General features: G+C 36.1%; 1 protein-coding gene across 8 annotated transcripts in view; it reads right to left on the bottom strand.

The window, feature by feature from the left end:
- Cdh18 (cadherin 18) overlaps positions 1 to 18,494 on the bottom strand; it is a 928,594-nt gene that overhangs the window by 404,816 nt on the left and 505,284 nt on the right. Inside the window, exon 1 of one of the 8 annotated variants that reach the window (XM_030248607.1) lies at positions 10,842 to 11,116. The exons of the other annotated variants lie outside the window; for them this stretch is intronic. The gene's annotated coding sequence lies outside the window, so the exon portion shown is untranslated. Of the gene's footprint in view, positions 1 to 10,841; positions 11,117 to 18,494 lie in introns of those variants that run through there. 8 annotated transcript variants of the gene reach the window in all.

Genomic DNA, 18,494 nt, shown 5'->3' with positions numbered 1-18,494 from the left:
CCTATACCCTCCCCCTGCCCTGCTCCCCTACCCACCCACTCCCACTTCTTGGCCCTGGTGTTCCCTGTACTGGGGCATATAAAGTTTGCAAGACCAAGGGACCTCTCTTCCCAATGATGGCCGACTCAGCCATCTTCTGCTACATATGCAGCTAGAGACACCATCTCTGGGGGTACTGGTTAATTCCTATTGTTGTTCCACCTATAGGGCTGCAGACCCCTTCAGCTCCTTGGGTACTTTCTCTAGCTCCTCCATTGGGGGCCCTGTGTTCTATCCAATAGCTGATTGTGAGAATCCACTTCTGTGTTTGCCAGGCACTGGCCTAGCCTCACAAGAGACAGCTATATCAAAGCATACCCAAGATACAATTTGCAAAACACAAGAAAATCAAGAGGAAGGAAGACCAACATGTGGATACTTCCTTCCTTCTTAGAATAGGGAACAAAATACCCATGAAAGGAGTTACAGAAACAAAATTTGGAGCTAAGACAAAAGGATGGACCATCCAGAGACTAACCCATCCGGGGATCCATCCCATAATCAGCCACCAGAAACAGACACTATTGCAAATGCCAGCAAGATTTTGCTGAAAGGACCCTGATATAATCACTGTCTCTTAACATAATATTCTAAAGTCCAGAACACAAAAAGGCATTGTCACACTAAGTATGAAGCTCTTCATAATGTGATGAGAAAGGAAATAAATGTAGATTATTAGGTTTTAGTAGTATTTGACAGTCATCTAAGCAGGTCTCAAAAATTACAAGTTACATGTTCTCTGAAAGCTAAGAAAATAAATGTTAGTTCATATATATATATATATTTTTTTTTCTGAAACTACATTAGACATGACAGAAAAATAACTGAACTTGATGGACATTCTATGTAAAAAAGTGAAAAACATCAAAATTTAAGCTCAGGGTGAGTCAAAAGATTTTACCTGAAATAAGTACAGATACTTTGTAAATTTTTCCTGGGCCTCAGGATTATTGATTAATTTAACAGTTCTACCTATCAGTCCTGTATCAAAAATTCCAAATCAGAAGAACAGTGGTTGTTAATGTTACATTTCAGCAGTTCCTGAAAAAAAAATGAATGGAACCCACATAAGGTAAATCCACAAAGAAAGTGTCATTTGAATGAAATAATGAAAATGTAAAACAAACAACAGAACAAAACCCACAAAAAACAACAACAAAAATAAAAACATAAAAGCAGAAAAAGATGTCTCTTGTCTGTGGAGAATACTACTGTCATGAGCACCAGATATCTTATCATCTGTAACCACAGAGACATGAAGGAAATCCCACAATTATTTGCAAGCAGTAACATAAAAGCAAGGTCAACTGTGAATTCAGTACAGCAGAGAAATTATTTTTATAAAGAAAAGTGGAAGACCACAAACTCCCACAGAAAATACACAAGGAGACATGTCAGCTGAGCTACTACTAAATTATAGGAGCAGAAGGATCACTGAAGAAAAATAACCTGATAATATAAGAGTAAAAGAAATTCGACATAAGGGGTAAAATTACAAATGTATGTAATACTCTTTCTTCCCTTGGAGAATCAAAATAATAGGACTGTCTGATGCAGTGCTTTTAAATAAGAGCAATGCTTGACAAACTTAGCCCTCAATACAAACAACAATATAGTACAAGGAATATATAAAGACTGAGCAGGCTATATTTATGAATTTAGGAATACACACACAGACACATATATATTAGCCTCACTCTATCATAGTAAAATCCAATGACTCTTTTGAGCAATAACTATCAGGAACACAAAAATGAATAAAATATTTCAAAATTACATCCCAGAATTTATAATACAATTGTACTCAGCAGTCAAGTAATGATGAATTCCGGCAAAACCAAGACGGCTAATTATGTTTAAAAATCTAAGCTTTTGCCCTTTAGTTTTAAAGATCTCAGTAGTGTATCTGTTAGACTTCTAATCCTAGAGTTCTTTCTTTATCAGTTGAATGTTGCATATTTAAGTTTAGGTTTGAATAATATATCTCTGGTTTATAAAAATGAATATAAGCACAGTAATTCATCATTTTAAAACATTTTAGACACATAAGTAATCTATGAATATTCCATATACATTTTAGACAATATATTTTGCTTTGTGTAATTAAATTCACGAGTTCCATTATTTTCAATATTAGATTATGATATAGCTGTCTCTTGTGAGGCTAGGCCAGTGCCTGGCAAACACAGAAGTGGATGCTCGGGCTGGTGAGATGGCTCAGTGGGTAAGAGCACCCGACTGCTCTTCCGAAGGTCTGGAGTTCAAATCCCAGCAACCACATGGTGGCTCACAACCACCTGTAATGAGATCTGACTCTCTCTTCTGGAGTGTCGGAAGACAGCTACAGTGTACTTACATATAATAATAAAAAAAAAAAAAGTGGATGCTCACAGTCAGCTATTGGATGGAACACAGGGCCCTTAATGGAGGAGCTAGAGAAAGTAACCAAGGAGCTGAAGGGGTCTGCAACCCTATAGGTGGAACAACAATAGGAACTAACCAGTACCCCCAGAGCTCGTGTCTCTAGCTGCATATGTAGCAGAAAATGGCCTAGTCAGCCATCATTGGGAAGAAAGGTCCCTTGGTCTTGCAAACTTTATATGCCCCAGTACAGGGGAAACACCAGGGCCAAGAAGTGGGAGTGGGTGGGTAGGGGAGCAGGGCAGGAGGAGGGTATAGGGGACTTTTGGGTTAGCATTTGAAATGTAAATGAAGAAAATACCTAATAAAAATTGGAAAAAGTTAAAAAAAATTAAGAAAGTCCTCATCTAATAAAAAAGAAATCCAAAAATTATTTCATATTCTCCACGAGTATAGATATGGGTAGGAGTGAGGGTGCAGTAGTACAAGTGCGAAAGTTGGCGGACAACCTCAGATGTCGTCCTGTTGCTGTTGAAGTGTGTTTAGTGTGTTTTGTAAAAATGAGGATATATTTGCTTCCTTCGCAGCATCTGCTCTCATCAGTTTTCTGAAGTACCCTTGAGCAGATGTGAGAAAGGATAAAGTCGTAGCTCAGTGGGACACACTAGAAAGGTCTGCAAGTATGTGACACCCAGTATGTCATGATGCAATGAAACCTCATTTCCATTTTCTTAAATTCTGCAAAGATAAATTAAAATGATAGCTTTCATGTCTGTGTAATTATATTTTTTTTACTTATACATCATATTTAGAAAGCATGTAACTGAAAGGTTTATTAATCCATGAGCTTACATTGTCATATACTCTCTAATACATAATCTTTTACTTTTATGGATATATGAGTCATTAACACTAATAACTCTAAATGAGCATATTCAACACTATTCTCAGAATTTAGACAATGTTGGGAGATGTCTGTCTTTTTTTTTTTTCTTTTTCTTTTTCTTTCTTTCTTTCTTTCTTTTTTTTTTTTTTTTTTTTTTTTTTTTTTTTTGCTTGTTTCTTTAGTGGGCTTTTGTGATTTAGCTGGAGTGAACATAATATCTTATTTTATAGTGAATATAATCCTGAAAGCAATACTTTCATCTATTTTGGAAATGAAAATATCATTTACTTTTTAAAAATCTAGACACTTTGCAAAACACTGCAGATTCTTATCTTAAGAGCCTCAGTTTTTCATCTGTGTAGATGTTGGGGGTTGTCCAGCTGTTTATTATGATTGCTCTATTTCGCTTTGTCTTATCACCATTCAGAGGTAGCCAGATGGTTATAAATATTTAGTAATCTGAAGACATTTGAAAATTATCAAATCTGTTACATTGCAAATAAGAAAGCAACACACTAATTTTCAACTCACTGATTTGAAAATCCACAAGCAGAGAAGCATGAAAAGAAAGTAAATTTGAAGAATCTCTTACTTTCCTTTACAGCTGCCTTGATTATCATGCAGCAATTACAAGTTACAAGAGAGGCAAAGATATATTCACGCAACTTTCCCTCCTCAGGTCCTACATTTCAGAACTCCTGATTAATGGACACTTTTATTTGTCATACTATTCTTGACTCTAAAACACTCAAGATGCACAAAACACACTTATTTTTCTGCAAAACTTGACTTTCTGAATAGTACACTTAATTCATTAGCATAACACATAACCTGTTATAGTTAAAAACAAAACAAAACAAAATACCAAACCAACCAACCAACCAACCAACCAAACAAACAAACAAACAAACAAAACAGACATCCCCATAGCTAAGGATAAAAGAATTTCATAAGAGCATCTTATGAAGCTATTCTTCATGATATTATTTATGGGTCAGAGTTTTTGCCTACTACATAGTAAAGTCCAAACGGTTATCTCACAAGATTCTACAGATAGTCAAACTCCATGCATATTTGCCAACATGGAAGGAATTTGGTGTAGTATCTGAGGCAGATAAGTAAAGAGTTGACATTGGCGATGTGTATAATTAAATGGCTCTTCCCATGATTCATAGAAGCTCTAAAATAAAACACTTAAGTCTATAAAATTGCTATTGTCTCAGTGTGTTTGTTAATTCATCCAGTTGATCCATTTCACTCCTTTGACAAAGAAACATTAGTTATTGAAAAAACACATGTTGTCTATATTGTTAGAAATTTCTTGTGTCATTCTAAAAGATATTAGTTATGATTTTGATTTAAAAATATGCCCATTTGTCCTTTTCTCCATCGATACCTTCCATGTGCCAAGGACCCTTCTCCTCTTTCCATCTTCTAAGGAAACATGAGAGAATTTGAAGGCTGAGAAGACTCATTGTTGACTTCCAAGGCAGAAAGGAACATACCTGCCTCAAAAGCCACAATGAAATAATATAAATCTCAGCTATATTCTAGACTATTAGAACACCTATGTTAATGATAAATTCCTGGATTGCTCTCAGTTACTTAGAATGAAAACATAGACAAATATAAGGCAAGTCCATGAAGTCTATTCACAGTACTGAATATGTTAGAGACATAGACAGTATTAGATTAGTAGCCAAAGAAAGACGGGAACATTGCTCAATTACTATGTTGAAGTTCTGTTTAGTCTATTGGCTCATACTATTTTGGCAGACTATAGTAGATAGTAACAATGAATAATCTTTAGAAAATCCTAAGTATGCTGATTATGGTGGTGTGCGTTAATTCTTTTCTGATAGTTATTACTGGTTGTAAGGAAAGAGTCATTCAAATAAAAACACAATAATTACATTCTAATTCCTAGGCCAGTTGTTACTGTAGCTCACTATGAAAGCTAGGAAAATTGTTGATTATGTATTTGTTATGGTAATTTGCTCTGGTCCTAGCATCTTTGAGCATTAATAAAGCTAGCCAAAGCTAACCACAAGCCAGACATGATGCCACATGCCGTTAATGTCAGTTCTCAGGAGGCAAAGGCAGACATCTTTTTGAGTTCAAGGACAGGCAAATCTACAAAGTAAGTGCCAGAACTATAAAAGGGCATCCAGGACTTGCAAAGCAAGACCCTATCTGAAAAAAAAATCAACCAAAGCAACAACATCAACAACAACAATAACAACAACAAAAATAATCTAATTCTTGATCTACATGAGCAGATTACAATGGTTCTTAATCATCAGTAGCCCAGGCCAAATGTGTTTGTTCTAGTTGTTCTGGTTCTTTATGCCAACTAGACACAAGCTTGTGAGTTTGGGGTGAATCGATCTCAACTGAGAAACTGAGAAAAAGAAATATTTGTGCTTTAGCCAATCCTGTTGGCTATTTGCATAATTAATGATTATTGTGGGGAAGCCCAGGTCCCTTTGGACAGCCTCACTCCCCTGCTTTCTCTCAGTGATGGTTTGTGGTGTAGACCTGTAAGCAAACTAATCCTCTATTGCCCAAGTTGCCTTTGAATATGATTTTTTTATCACATAAATAAAAGTCTAAGACAAAAAAATCAATGTATTTTGATAAACAACATTTAAAACCTATGTTTAAATAGAACTACTTTGGCTATGTCATGCTTCTATATACAGAAATACTTAGATCTTAGAAAAAGGTGAAAATATATTATGGAAATATAATTTTGCTTACAATTTTTCTTAAAATTTACTTTGATTATCTCTTCCTTTTCCTCAACTCTTCCCAACTCTCCAATATAAACCAGACTCAATGACTGTTTTATTTTTTATCCTTTTTTTATAATGTAATTGTATTATAAAATGCTTATACACACACACATATATATGCAAGACACATAAATGTAATATAATATGAAAGTCTATTCCCACATATTCAGATAACTACCATACAAATTTTCCATTTTAGCCACATGTTCTTGTATGAAAAATGAAATGATTTATTAAATCTATCTAAGTAGTTTGAATTTTCCGTACTAATATGAAATAATTCTGTGCATCTTTTTGTTTGTGGCTTCTTAAATTAAATATGTATATTCATCACTCATGCTGATATCATGATATCATTTTTAAATGGCCAGTGAAGTGGCTCAAAGATATTCAGTTGCATTATAGGGAAACGTTAAATAGAAATTTCATGTTACTACCAAACTGTGGGACAGATTTTATTTTTCTCCCAAAATATCTCCAGCACCTATTGAGCAGACAAATATGCTAATTAAAAGAGATGATGAATCTATAAATAGATAATTGTAATGAAGATATAAATTTATAAATAAGTCAGATTGTTTCTGTCTTGTTTGAGATTTTACTGAGGTACTTACTTCATAGATTTCTGCTCTTGCAATTCTTACATGAATTATGTATGACAACTGAAAACGAGAAGAATTGAAGTGTGAAAATCTCTCACAAGGATTAACACCCAGGAATAGTCTGGGGATAAAGTTGCATCAGATTCTTGGCTCTCCATCAATATTTATCCTCTTTGTTGAGGTTATAAATCTCTGTGATATTTAATGACAAATGTGCTTCATTTGAAAATGTACCAGGTATATAAAGAAGTGCCTTAATAGCATTTCACATATGATTGTCATTACACTGAAAATGAAATACTAGGGACATATAACATGCCCCTGGCAAGATTCATGTCCCTCTGACAAAGGTCCCAATGCAGACCTTTGTCTGGTAGTCAGACTACCAGGTCGTAATGCCAAGTATAAAACAAGGCTTTTTTGCACAAGATGCTAATATCTGGATGAATAGATATAAAATATAATTATAAATGTATATCCAACCTTTCAAAGCAGTCCACATTCCATTCTAACTAAAAGCCTACCGATGTGAAACTATAAACACCATGTTGTTGAATGTTGTATTTGAAACACAAAATTCTGGTGTATACTCAATGAGTTTTTGTAATTTTGGATAATTATAAGCAACAAATGAGACATGACCACGCATAATCTTGGCTATGTTGTCTTGTATTTTGTTACATTTTTAGATGAATGTTTACCCTTTTGAGACAGGTATTCACTCAGTCATATTCCCTGAGGTCATGGACAATGACCATGAGGAGAAGCAGGAGAATAATTTGGAAATAAGCAGCCTCAGGTGGAGGGAAATAGAAGGGTCCCTGGAGAAAGAACCAGAGACTCTACAGACTCAATAGGTGTGCCCTTAGCCAAAATGCCCAAGACTGGTAAGAGGGAACTCAAAGTGTCCATCTCCAGTAGATAGACAGAGCATCAAGTGGAAGCACTGGGTTAGTAACCCACTGCCAAAATTTCTGACCCAGGACAATTCCTCTCTAAAAGAACAACAAGAAAAAAAAATGGAGAAGAGACTGAAGGAAAGGTGGTCCACTGACTGGCCCAACTTTCGATTCATTGCATGGGGGGGGGGTGTGAAGGGAGGGCACTGAGGCCTGACTCTATTACTGATGCTTACAGACAGGAGCTGTCTTCTGAGAGGCACTATCAGCAGCTAAATGAGACAGACGCAGATACTTACATCCAACCATTGAATTTAAGTCAGGGATCCTATAGTTGAGGTAGGGGAAAGACTGAAGAAGCTCAAGGGGAGAGAGACCCCATAGGAAGACCGACAGTCTCAACTAACCCAGAACCCAGGGAGCTCTCAGAGACTGAACTACCAACCAGGAACATACATTTCCCCTTCAGAGAACCCTGGCATATATATATTCACATATATATATATATGGTATATATATGATATATATCAGAGCTCTGCCTGGTCTGGCCTCACAGGGAGGAGAGACTTGCGGCCCCAGGAAAAGGAAGGCCTGTTAGGGTGGAGCACCCTCTCAGAAGCAAGGAGGAAGAGTAATGGGATGAGGAACTTTGGGAGGTTAATAATCCACAATCATACTTTCTGACCCAGAACTGTTCCTATCAGGCAATAGTGTCAGGAAATGACTGGAATATAAATAAATAAAATAATTAAAATTAAAACAAAGAATGTTGTAAAAATTCTGCAGTGTGTCATCAGTATCAAACTTTCTTCCAAACTACCAAAATTTCTATTTTTCTTTAATTATGCCAATAATGCCAGTCTTTGCTTTTGTTTTACTTTGGTTTTTGTTTTTTTAAATTATGACTTTTTTAATGTATGGATGGGTCAAGAATAGGTATGAATAAAATGAATGAAAAGAGTAAAATGTGAAAAACATTTCAAGAGTCAAAGGTAGAAAAAAACCAAAATGAATCTAATAAGTGGGAGAAAAAACACAATATGAAAAGAATGTTTTCCTGTGAAATATTTTAGAATTTTACCTGTTCTGTATGGGTATTGTTAATACATGCTGGTAGACAAATATGATTTGCATATTATGAGTAAATTTGTGAACATTTTATTACTTTGCATTTTTTAATTTAAGAAATGGTTTTTTTTTCATAAACTAGTTTATTTACTGACTTTAAATCCCAATTGCATCCCACTTCCTTCTGGTAATGTCCTCACACAGTCTTCTATCCCCTTTCCTCACACTGCACAACATTACAGGACTAGACACATTCTTTCCCACTGAGATGAGACAAGGCAGCACAGTTAGGGGAATAGGATACACAGGAGAGCCACAGAGTCATAGACTCCCACTCCAGATGTTTGGAAACGCACATGAAGACCAAGCTGCACATCAAAACATATGTGTGGTGGGCTTATTTCCAAATCACACTTTGCTTGGTGGTTGAGTCTATGGAAGCTCCCAAAGGTTTGGGTTATTTGACTTTCTTCGTCTTCTTCTAGAATCTGTATCTCCTCCAGGTACCTCAGTTCTTCCAACAACTCTTCAACAAGACTCCCTGAGCTCCATCACCAGTTTGGCAGTGAGTTTCTGAATCTCCTTACATTGAGTGATGGATGAACCTCTCAGAGGAGAGTTAGCTAGGCTGTTGTCTACAAGTATAGCAATGAATCAATAATAGTGGCAAAGATTATTTCTTGCCCATGGCATGGGTCTCAACCTGGGCCAGTCATTGGTTGGCCATTTACTCAGGCTCTGCTCCGTCTATCCCTGCATATCTTGTAGGCAGGACAGATTTTAGGTCAAATGTATTATGGGTAGTTTGATACCCTTAGCCCTCCACTAGGAGTCTTACCTTGCTACAGGAGGTTACCACTTCAAGATCCATATCCCCCATTGAAAATAGTCTCAACAAGTGTCACCAGCATAGACTCTCTGGGTCCTCCTCCTCCTCCTCCTCCTCCTCCTCCTCCTCCTCCTCCTCCCCCTCCTCCTCCTCCTCCTCCAGGTGCCAGGTCTCTGATATGCCTTAAAGATGCCAACCTGGAAGCCCCTGATAATTTCTGTTCTCCACAGCTCTCCATATACCTGTCCCCACCCAGTCAGGTTCCCCATTCTCCTGCCCATCCCCTTTCCCAGGCAGGTCCCTCCCTCCTTCTCTCTGCCTGCAATATATATTTTGTTTCCCCTTCTGAGTAAGATTCAAGAATTCTCCCATGGGCCTTCCTTGTTATATGACTTCTTTGGGTCTGTGGATTTTAATGTGGTTATCCTCTACTTTATGGCTACTATTCAGTTATCAGTGAATACATACAATGTGTATGCTTTTGTGTCTAGGTTACCTCTCTTAGGAGGGTACTTTCTACTTTGATCCATTTGCTTGCAAAATGAGTGATGTCCTTGTTTTTAATAGCTGAATAGTATTCCATTGAATAAATGAAGCACATTTTCTTTATGCATTCTTTGATTGAGGGACATCTGGTTGTTTCCACTTGCTGGCTATTATGAATGAAGTTCCTATGAACATAATCGAGCAAATATCATTATGGTGTGGTAGAACCTCTTTTGGATATATGCCCAGGAGTAGTATAGCTAGGATTTGAAGTAGAATTGTCTCCAGTTTTCTGAGAAATCACCAAATTGATTTACAGAGTGGGTAAATTTTTTCCACTCCCATTAGTGATGGAGGATTGTTCAACATGCTCTGCACCCTTGGCAGCACGAGTGGTCAATTGAGTTTTTTTGATTTTATCCATTCTATTGGGTGTAAGATGAAATCTCATAATCATTTTGATTTGAATTTTCTGATGAACATTTCTTTGATTACTAAATTACTCTATTCTCTAGCTGCATATGAATCAGAAGATGGCCTAGTCAGCCATCAGTGGAAAGAGAGGCCCATTGGTCGTGCAAACTTTATATGCCTCTGTACAGGGGAACGACAGGGCCAAGAAGTGGGAGTGGGGGGGGAGAGTGGGGGGGAGCATGTGGAAGACTTTTGGGCTAGCATTGGAAATGTAAATGAAATAAATACCCAATAAAATAAATAAATAAATAAATAAATAAATAAATAAATAAATAAAACAAAACAAAACAAAAAAAAAGTTGTACCACTTCTCTGCCCCCCTCCTTCTTTGAGTTCTTCACCCCATCCCTCCACAAGTCTCTGAGAGGGCACTCCCCCAGCTGCCCAACAACCCTGCCTCACCTTCATAAGCAAGTTTCTTCCCGGAGGCATCAAGTTTCCACAGGATTAAGCAACTTCTCTCCAAATGAGGCCATACACCGCAGTCCTCTGCTACACACGGGCCCAGGGCTAGATTGCAAAGTGAAATCAATCTGGCAGTTCCTCGGAAATTTGGAAATAGCTCTACCTGAAAATGTGGCTGTACCACTCCTGGGAATATACACAAAACATGTTTCACCATACCAGAAGGACAAGTGCTCCACTATGTTCATAGCAGCCTTATTTGTAATACCCAGAACTTGGAAACAACCCATATGTCCCTCAATGGAAGAATGAATACAGGAAATGTGGTTCTTTTACACAGCTGAATACTATTCAGCCATTAAAAATGAGGACATCATGAATTTTGCAGGCAAATGGATGGACCAAGAAAATATCATCTGGAGTAAGGTAAAACAGACTCAAAAGGACATGGGTGGTATGTACTAACTGATAAGTGGATATTATCCAAAAAGTTCAGAATACACATGATACAACTTACAGAACATAGGAAACTTAATAAAAAGGAAGGGCCAAGTGTGGATGCTTCAAACCTACTTATAAGGGGAATTAAACAATCATGGGAGTCATAGAGAGGAAGGAAACTGGGTGGGGAAGAAAAGAGGGAAGGGGAAGGGAGGGGCAGGATAAAGTATTGGAAGAGACAAGAGGAATGCCCAGAGGGCCAGGAGAATGAATTGAAATAAGCAGCAGTGGGGGTTAGGAGGCAGGGGAAATCTCTATAAAGTCCCAGCGACCTGGGAAATGAGGTGTTACAGAGACTCAATGGGAATGACACTAGCAGAAATGCCCAACAGTGGGAAGATGGAACCAGTAAGTAGAGATGCATCCTAGTTAAGTCAGAGGGCACCATCTTCAAAATTTTTAACCCACAATTATTTCTATCTAAAGGAAATACAGGCACAAAATGAAGTAGAGACTGAAAGAAAGACTGCCCAGTGACCAGCTCAACTTGAGATCCATCCCATGGGCAGGTAATAATCTGAAACAACTACTGAGCCCATATTATGCATGCAGACAGGAGCCTGGCATGGCTGTCCTCTAAGAGGCTCTACCAGCAACTGACTGAAACAAATGCAGATACTTTCAGCCAACCATTGGATTGAGGTTTGGACCAATATGGAAGAGTTAGAGGAAGGATGGAAGGAACTAAAGGGTATCGGAACCCCTTAGGAAGAATAACAGTGTCAACTTCCTTGGACCCCTCAGAGCTGCCAGAAACTAAGCCAAAACCTTGGACAGCTTTATCTGTTTCTCATTCCATTCTTGAGAATTCTATGTTTAGCTTTGTATCCCATGTAATGCTATTTTTTCTTTTAGTAATGACAATTTTTAAACATAGGATAAAATGGGTACTATTTTAAAGACAGTTATGTGCATGCATATAAGTTTGATCCAACTGAGTTTAAATATATTACTACTTAATGACCCTATTTTTCAAGTAACCTTAGAAAATGTATTCTTTGATTTGTGATGCTGATATTTCATGTATCACAATTGATTTAATAATGTGTGTCTTTCTCCTCACTGTCACCATACCAAGTGTTCAGGTTTCATAGCTGTAGCCAAAAGGAACCTTTACTTTTCATAATAAAGAATTTGTATGTAAATATACCTTCAGTTGAAATCAGAGTAAAGGCATATGTGTGTTATGAAATATTCTTCCCAAATCTGTTAATCCAATCAGCTGCAATTGCTACAGTGAAAGCAAGAAGATTCCTTCATGATGCAATCAGCAGAATGATTTCTATTGTCTCAATAGAAATTCTGTTGTCTAAATCTAAAATTAAGATAGACAGAGTCTGATTTGATAAAGATAACTCAAACTGAACCAAATAGTGTGAATGATAGCCTCATTATTTAAGTTAGAAATTTCAGTGAAGAAGAAAGCTTCTTCGTTCAAATGTATCATGTGGATGTGAGGGCAAGGAAAGTATGGGGTCTGGAGATTGGGAGAAGGAGAAGGAGGGGGGCTGAACCTGAGATTTATTTTATGAGACAAGAACAAGAAAATAAAATAAAATTAAAAAAGAATGTATTATGTCGAAAACAGTGTCAAAGCAAGAAGAAAAGGTAGAGGAATTGGATAATTCAATAAATTTCAATGACAAATTAATGTACAGCAGGCACACACATTAGTATGAATAAAATGTGTGAGATAATTTGAACAACAAAGATATACCTAATATTTGAAGTATGTACATAGAAAACTACAATAACCAAGGTATGAATAATACTTTCACTAGTACAGTAGGAGAATATTTTGAAAGCCTAGGAAAATAGATACACATCCAGCTGAACAAAGCCTAAAGAACACGAAAGAGAACACGATAAATGGCAGATTCCCAGAGAAGTCTATTTGCTGTCATATATGTTCACTTGCCTATGTCCATTGTCACACTAAAAGCGATGCCATGGAAATAAAAGTAGCCCAGTTGTTCATCAATTGATAGAAGTATAATGACAATTTAGTATAGATACATATGAAAAGTTTTTGAGCTTTAATGAAATTATGGGTTGTCAAGCACATTCCTGGAGATGGGTATAATCATTCTTCGAAGTCAGAAATCCCAGACATGTAAATCCAAATGTTGTGTGTTCTTTCTCATGTGTTCACACTAGCTTTGAGTGTTTACATATGTGTCTTTAAGTTGGAGTACTTGGAGAGGTCAAGAAATAGTAATGACATAGTAAAGGATCCTTGAGGTAGACTTCACACTAAGGGAATAGAAAACAGATGTTATGAAGGTTTAAAAGAGTATAATGAAACAGGAAGAATTAGTGCAGGAAGAGATCAGAGGACAGTTTATAGGATGTTTGCCAGAATGTTAATTCCAGACAAACAGCATAATTGTAGCAGAGATAATATGGGATAAACAGACACTTTCTAATTGGATTGTTGCTTAGTCTACAAGATTGAACTTGTGTGCTACACTGTTAACATCGCCCCAAATTCTATAGTTGTGTAGATCATAGACAACTATACTCTTCTATTCAACTAAGTTCAATACTATTTTGCTACTAAACAGCCACAGTAATAAACTATCCATTGAGTTCTAATTTCCTTATCCATAGAAAATGCCTCTCTCAAACATCATTAGAGAACCTTCCTCATGCAGTAGATAGTGAGTCACGACAGGTGAGCCTGCAGAAAGTACATGTTGTGTACTCATCTATGAACAGGACAGCTACACCACAGTCTCCACTCTTAATAAGCATGGGTCATCAGGAGCACATTAAAACTTAAATTATTTATTGAGAACACACACACACATATACACACATACATATTTTCTCATGTTGTATCTATATACAACACTTGTTGAGAATATATATATATATTCTCAACAAGTGTGTATATATATAAATCTATTTTATACTCTTTTATGTACATTTCCTATTCAACTTTTCACTTCAAAAGCCAACACTATTGTGCTGCAGGAAGGTGATATTAGTGGTGTGAAACACAAAGGCAATACCTGAAACAACATGCTTTCAAAGCTAGGAAATGTATCTTTTATTTGCATGGGTACATGGAAAATAGATCAGAACTAACATCAAGAGAACAGGAAAATATCTTCATATCCTTTTATCTCAGTTGAAGAGTTGCCCATGTGCATTAAAGACAGGGCAGTCCTGAAGACAGCATATGAAAAATAAATGTAAAGAATAATATGAAACCACTTCTGCAAAACATTAGAACAACATACATCATACATTTGCTCTGTCTAATTCTGTAAAATGTAGCAAACTAATAAGATATTTAAAAAATACGTCAGCAGAATTGAGTAAAGCAAAGTTGACAATGGCAGTGACATTAAAAAGCGGCATACAATCATATTGATAAAAGCACTTGAGAACCTTCAAGAAATATAAGATTGGGAAATGACTCATTCACTCAAATGCTTTCCCAGAAAGCATTAGAAGATGAATTTGGATTCCTGAAACCTACATACGGGGTAAGATTTAATAGGTTCTCTTTGTAATCTCAACACCAGGGAAGGTGAGATTATAGGCTCTCTGGGGTTGCTAGAGAGCAATTGAGCTGCACTAATGATGTTTAGGATTAGCAAGATACACAGCCTCAGAAAATAAGGTGAATGGCTAACTTAAAGCACTGAATTTATTTTTGATTTAGACATACACAGGCACACACACACACACACACACACACACACACACAGAGACAGACTACATAAACATGCACACACACACACACACACACACACACACACACAGGAAGACAAAGGAGGAAATAATTTCACTCAATAAATATACCTCACAAACATATGCATGCTATAAGGACAAAGATATCAAATTGCTTTCTGTTTAATATATCTAAGAGAATTAGAATATTCATTGATGCACCTTATATGTGGAACAAATGAAATTAAAACAGACATTTTTCTAAAATGCAAAATGATGTCAATAAATTTACTATATGTATTTACAGTATTATTCCCCAGTGTTTATAGGGATTGTATTGGTATTGAGAGGTTTTCATAGCTTCATTATATGCTTTATGTGTTTTCTAAACCCACTATAATCATAAAAGATCTATTGTACCATATGCAAAGTAAATGAAAACTTACCTGGTGATGCTATATAGCGTTTCGTACTATATTATGATAATGCAAGCTTTACTAATCCACTGGGACTTTCAAACAAATGAGAAAAAATACTAATTGAGTGGAAATGTTGTTGGTTCATAAAAGAACCAAGATGATGTATTTTGAGAGAATTCAGGCAAACGCTGGATCTGACCCATGGTTTGAACACTATTTTGTAGGTTCTAGCTGAGATATAATATAGAATCTATATGTGTTAAAATTTCAGTCCTGTTAGACAGTCCTCAAAGATGTTTGAATTTCTGGCTTGTGAACCCGAAGGAATTGGACACCTGGCCTCCTTTCTCATGATTTAAATGCATTTTGGTTCATCAACTTTTTCTCCAGTCATAAAACAGTGCCTCACATAAACTTCATGCCACAGTCCACACGTCAGAGGTGGTAGCCTCGGATGAATCAGCCACAGTGAATTATACCTTGGCTTCACTGATATTTTTGTCTCTGCTAGTTGGTGAACCGAAAACTATACGAGATTTAACCAATTCCGTTGTCCCGTCAGCACAATTTTTTTCAATGAGATTAAAGTTAAGGGAGTATGTGTAAAGGCAGATGGAGAGGAGTGTTAGGATGTCGTGTGCTGTGAGAAAGAGGGTGTATTGGAGAGAGGTAAAACTACCTTGAGGCATTGTCTCTTCTTGTCAGTAGACAGCTGTCTATGTTCAATAGATGCAGCCATGATTGATGAAATGTGTATGTGCACTAGCACAGAAACACGAAGTAAAGTCTCTCTCTCTCTCTCTCTCTCTCTCTCTCTCTCTCTCTCTCTCTCTCTCTCTCTCTCTCTTTCTCTCTCCCTCCCTCCCTCCCCCCCCTCTCTCTCTCTTCCTCTCTCTCTCTCTCTTCCTCTCTTTCTCTTTCTTTTTGAGGCAGGGTTTCTCTGTATAGCTCTGGCTGTCCTGGAACTCACTTTGTAGACCAGGCTGGCCTCGAACTCAGAAATCCACCTGCCTCTGCCTCCCGAGTGCTGGGATCAAAGGTGTGCGCCACCACGCCAGGCGTAAAGTCTCATCAGGTGGCATGCTGTACTTCATAAAAAAACAACCGTGTTTTCAGAAAAAGGAGTGAATTAACTGTATTTTGTGATTTTGAATGTTTATTTTTATTATTTTATTTTATTTTATTTTATTTTATTTTATGTATGTGTGTGTGCAGTTTTGCACAGGTGAATGTCACTGCCTGAGGAGGGCAGAGGGTTGGATTCTTTCTGAAGCTGGAGATACAGAAGAGTTTTGAGCTGATTGGCAAGAGTGATGAGCCTCAAACTCAGCTCTTCTCTTAGAGCAGCAAGTGCTCTTAAACACTGAGCCCTCTAGGCCTCTATGGTGTGACTTTAAACTTTCTGTACAAATTAATAAGTAAATTATTTATTAGAAGGAATTTTTATTTTAGATAATATAAAACGACCGTAGACAAATCAGTTTTAGAAATTTGGTATATCAGAGAAATTTGGAGTTTACTAATCCTTAAATGATTTGTATCTGTAATTCTGCACAGTGGCTCAGTGGAGGTTATTTATTCAATTCAGTTAATAATATGCCCAATAATGCCTTTGCTCCAAAATGAATACACCATAATTTCACAGATACTAGACAGCTTCTTATCTTTAATAACTAAAATTATGGAAACCTGACAGGAGATTAAAGAAGTATGAAGCTGGATAAAATTTTTTAAATGTTAATTATACTTTAATGTTATTACCTGTGTAATTTTATAGTCAAGAAATTCCTTCATGTTATACCTACAGCATAAGTAATGATGTATTGGAAAATTTTTCCTATCAATCAGAAGTAATATCTATGCTACTGAATAATAAAATGTAGAGGTTTCAGAAAAAAAAAATCTAATAGAAAAACTGACCATTGGAAGTGACTTGTAACTCTTAGATATTTCATATAAACTCTTCTTTCCACTGGCAAGCTGAACATTATTAAATCCTAGAGCTATTTACAAACTATCATATAACAAATAATAATTAAATAATATAATTCATTTTATTATTATTTCCAATGAGCCTTTTTTAACTTGTTTCAGAGTATTTTATTTTAAAATGAAACACAGTAAAAGAAACACACATTGCCCCAAATTGAAACCTATTTGATTATGTGTTACACCAAATTTCAAACTGTTGTGAAAAGGTGTTCTCATAGCAAAGTAATTACTTAAAATATATATTGTCTTTACAATATATACAGTAAAGCAGCAATACCTATTTGCCATAACAGTTTCAGAAGTTTATAATCTTGTAAAACATAATATAGTAAAAAATGATTCTTAAAATGTTTTCATATAATAATGGAAATATGCGAATATGAGAATAAATACTACTGAAGTGTTGCAAACTAACTAGGAAAGACTGTATTTCCTAAACTAGAAGTTGTTAGCACACATGATTTCTATCTACAAAATATTTTAATGACGGAAGTTATAGATTTAGAAAAAGTTCAGAAGTGAAATATTAAATATTGCCTTAGCATTCCATAAAACCTGGAATAATACTGCTCTTGGTAATGTGTATTAAAATCTAAATACAACTAAATCCATTCTCTAGAATAGACAAACTGCGATTGGGTTGGTTTTACTCTGTGACTATTTTTCTTCATTTTAAATGGAGTTTTATGCTTGAAAATAAAAAAAAAACTTTCCATCATTTTCATCTATTTTAAGTATATGTTGCTGATAAGATGAAATAACTTGTCTATGAATATGTAAATATTTGATAGCCATCAAAACGAGTGGGTAGTTATTCTAAATTTCCCACTTCTACCAAATATCCTGCCGGTTCAAGAAATATTTTCTCAGTGCACAAAAGAGAAAATATAAGGATGTATATTTATCCTTAGAAAAAAACTGAGAAGTAGCCATGGTGTAATTTAATAATTGATAAGCTTCCTAATTAATGGAGTTACTGTATACAATGAAGTAATGCTTATTTCAGACACCATAGGCTAACAAATAAAAAGCACAGTGTAACGTGTCTATTACCTTC

The sequence above is a fragment of the Mus musculus genome, chromosome 15 (genome assembly GCF_000001635.26).
Source record: "Mus musculus strain C57BL/6J chromosome 15, GRCm38.p6 C57BL/6J".
NCBI classification, from domain to species: Eukaryota; Metazoa; Chordata; class Mammalia; order Rodentia; family Muridae; genus Mus; species Mus musculus.
Note: the sequence above shows the minus strand (reverse complement) of the source record. Positions and strands in the feature narration are given on the sequence as shown.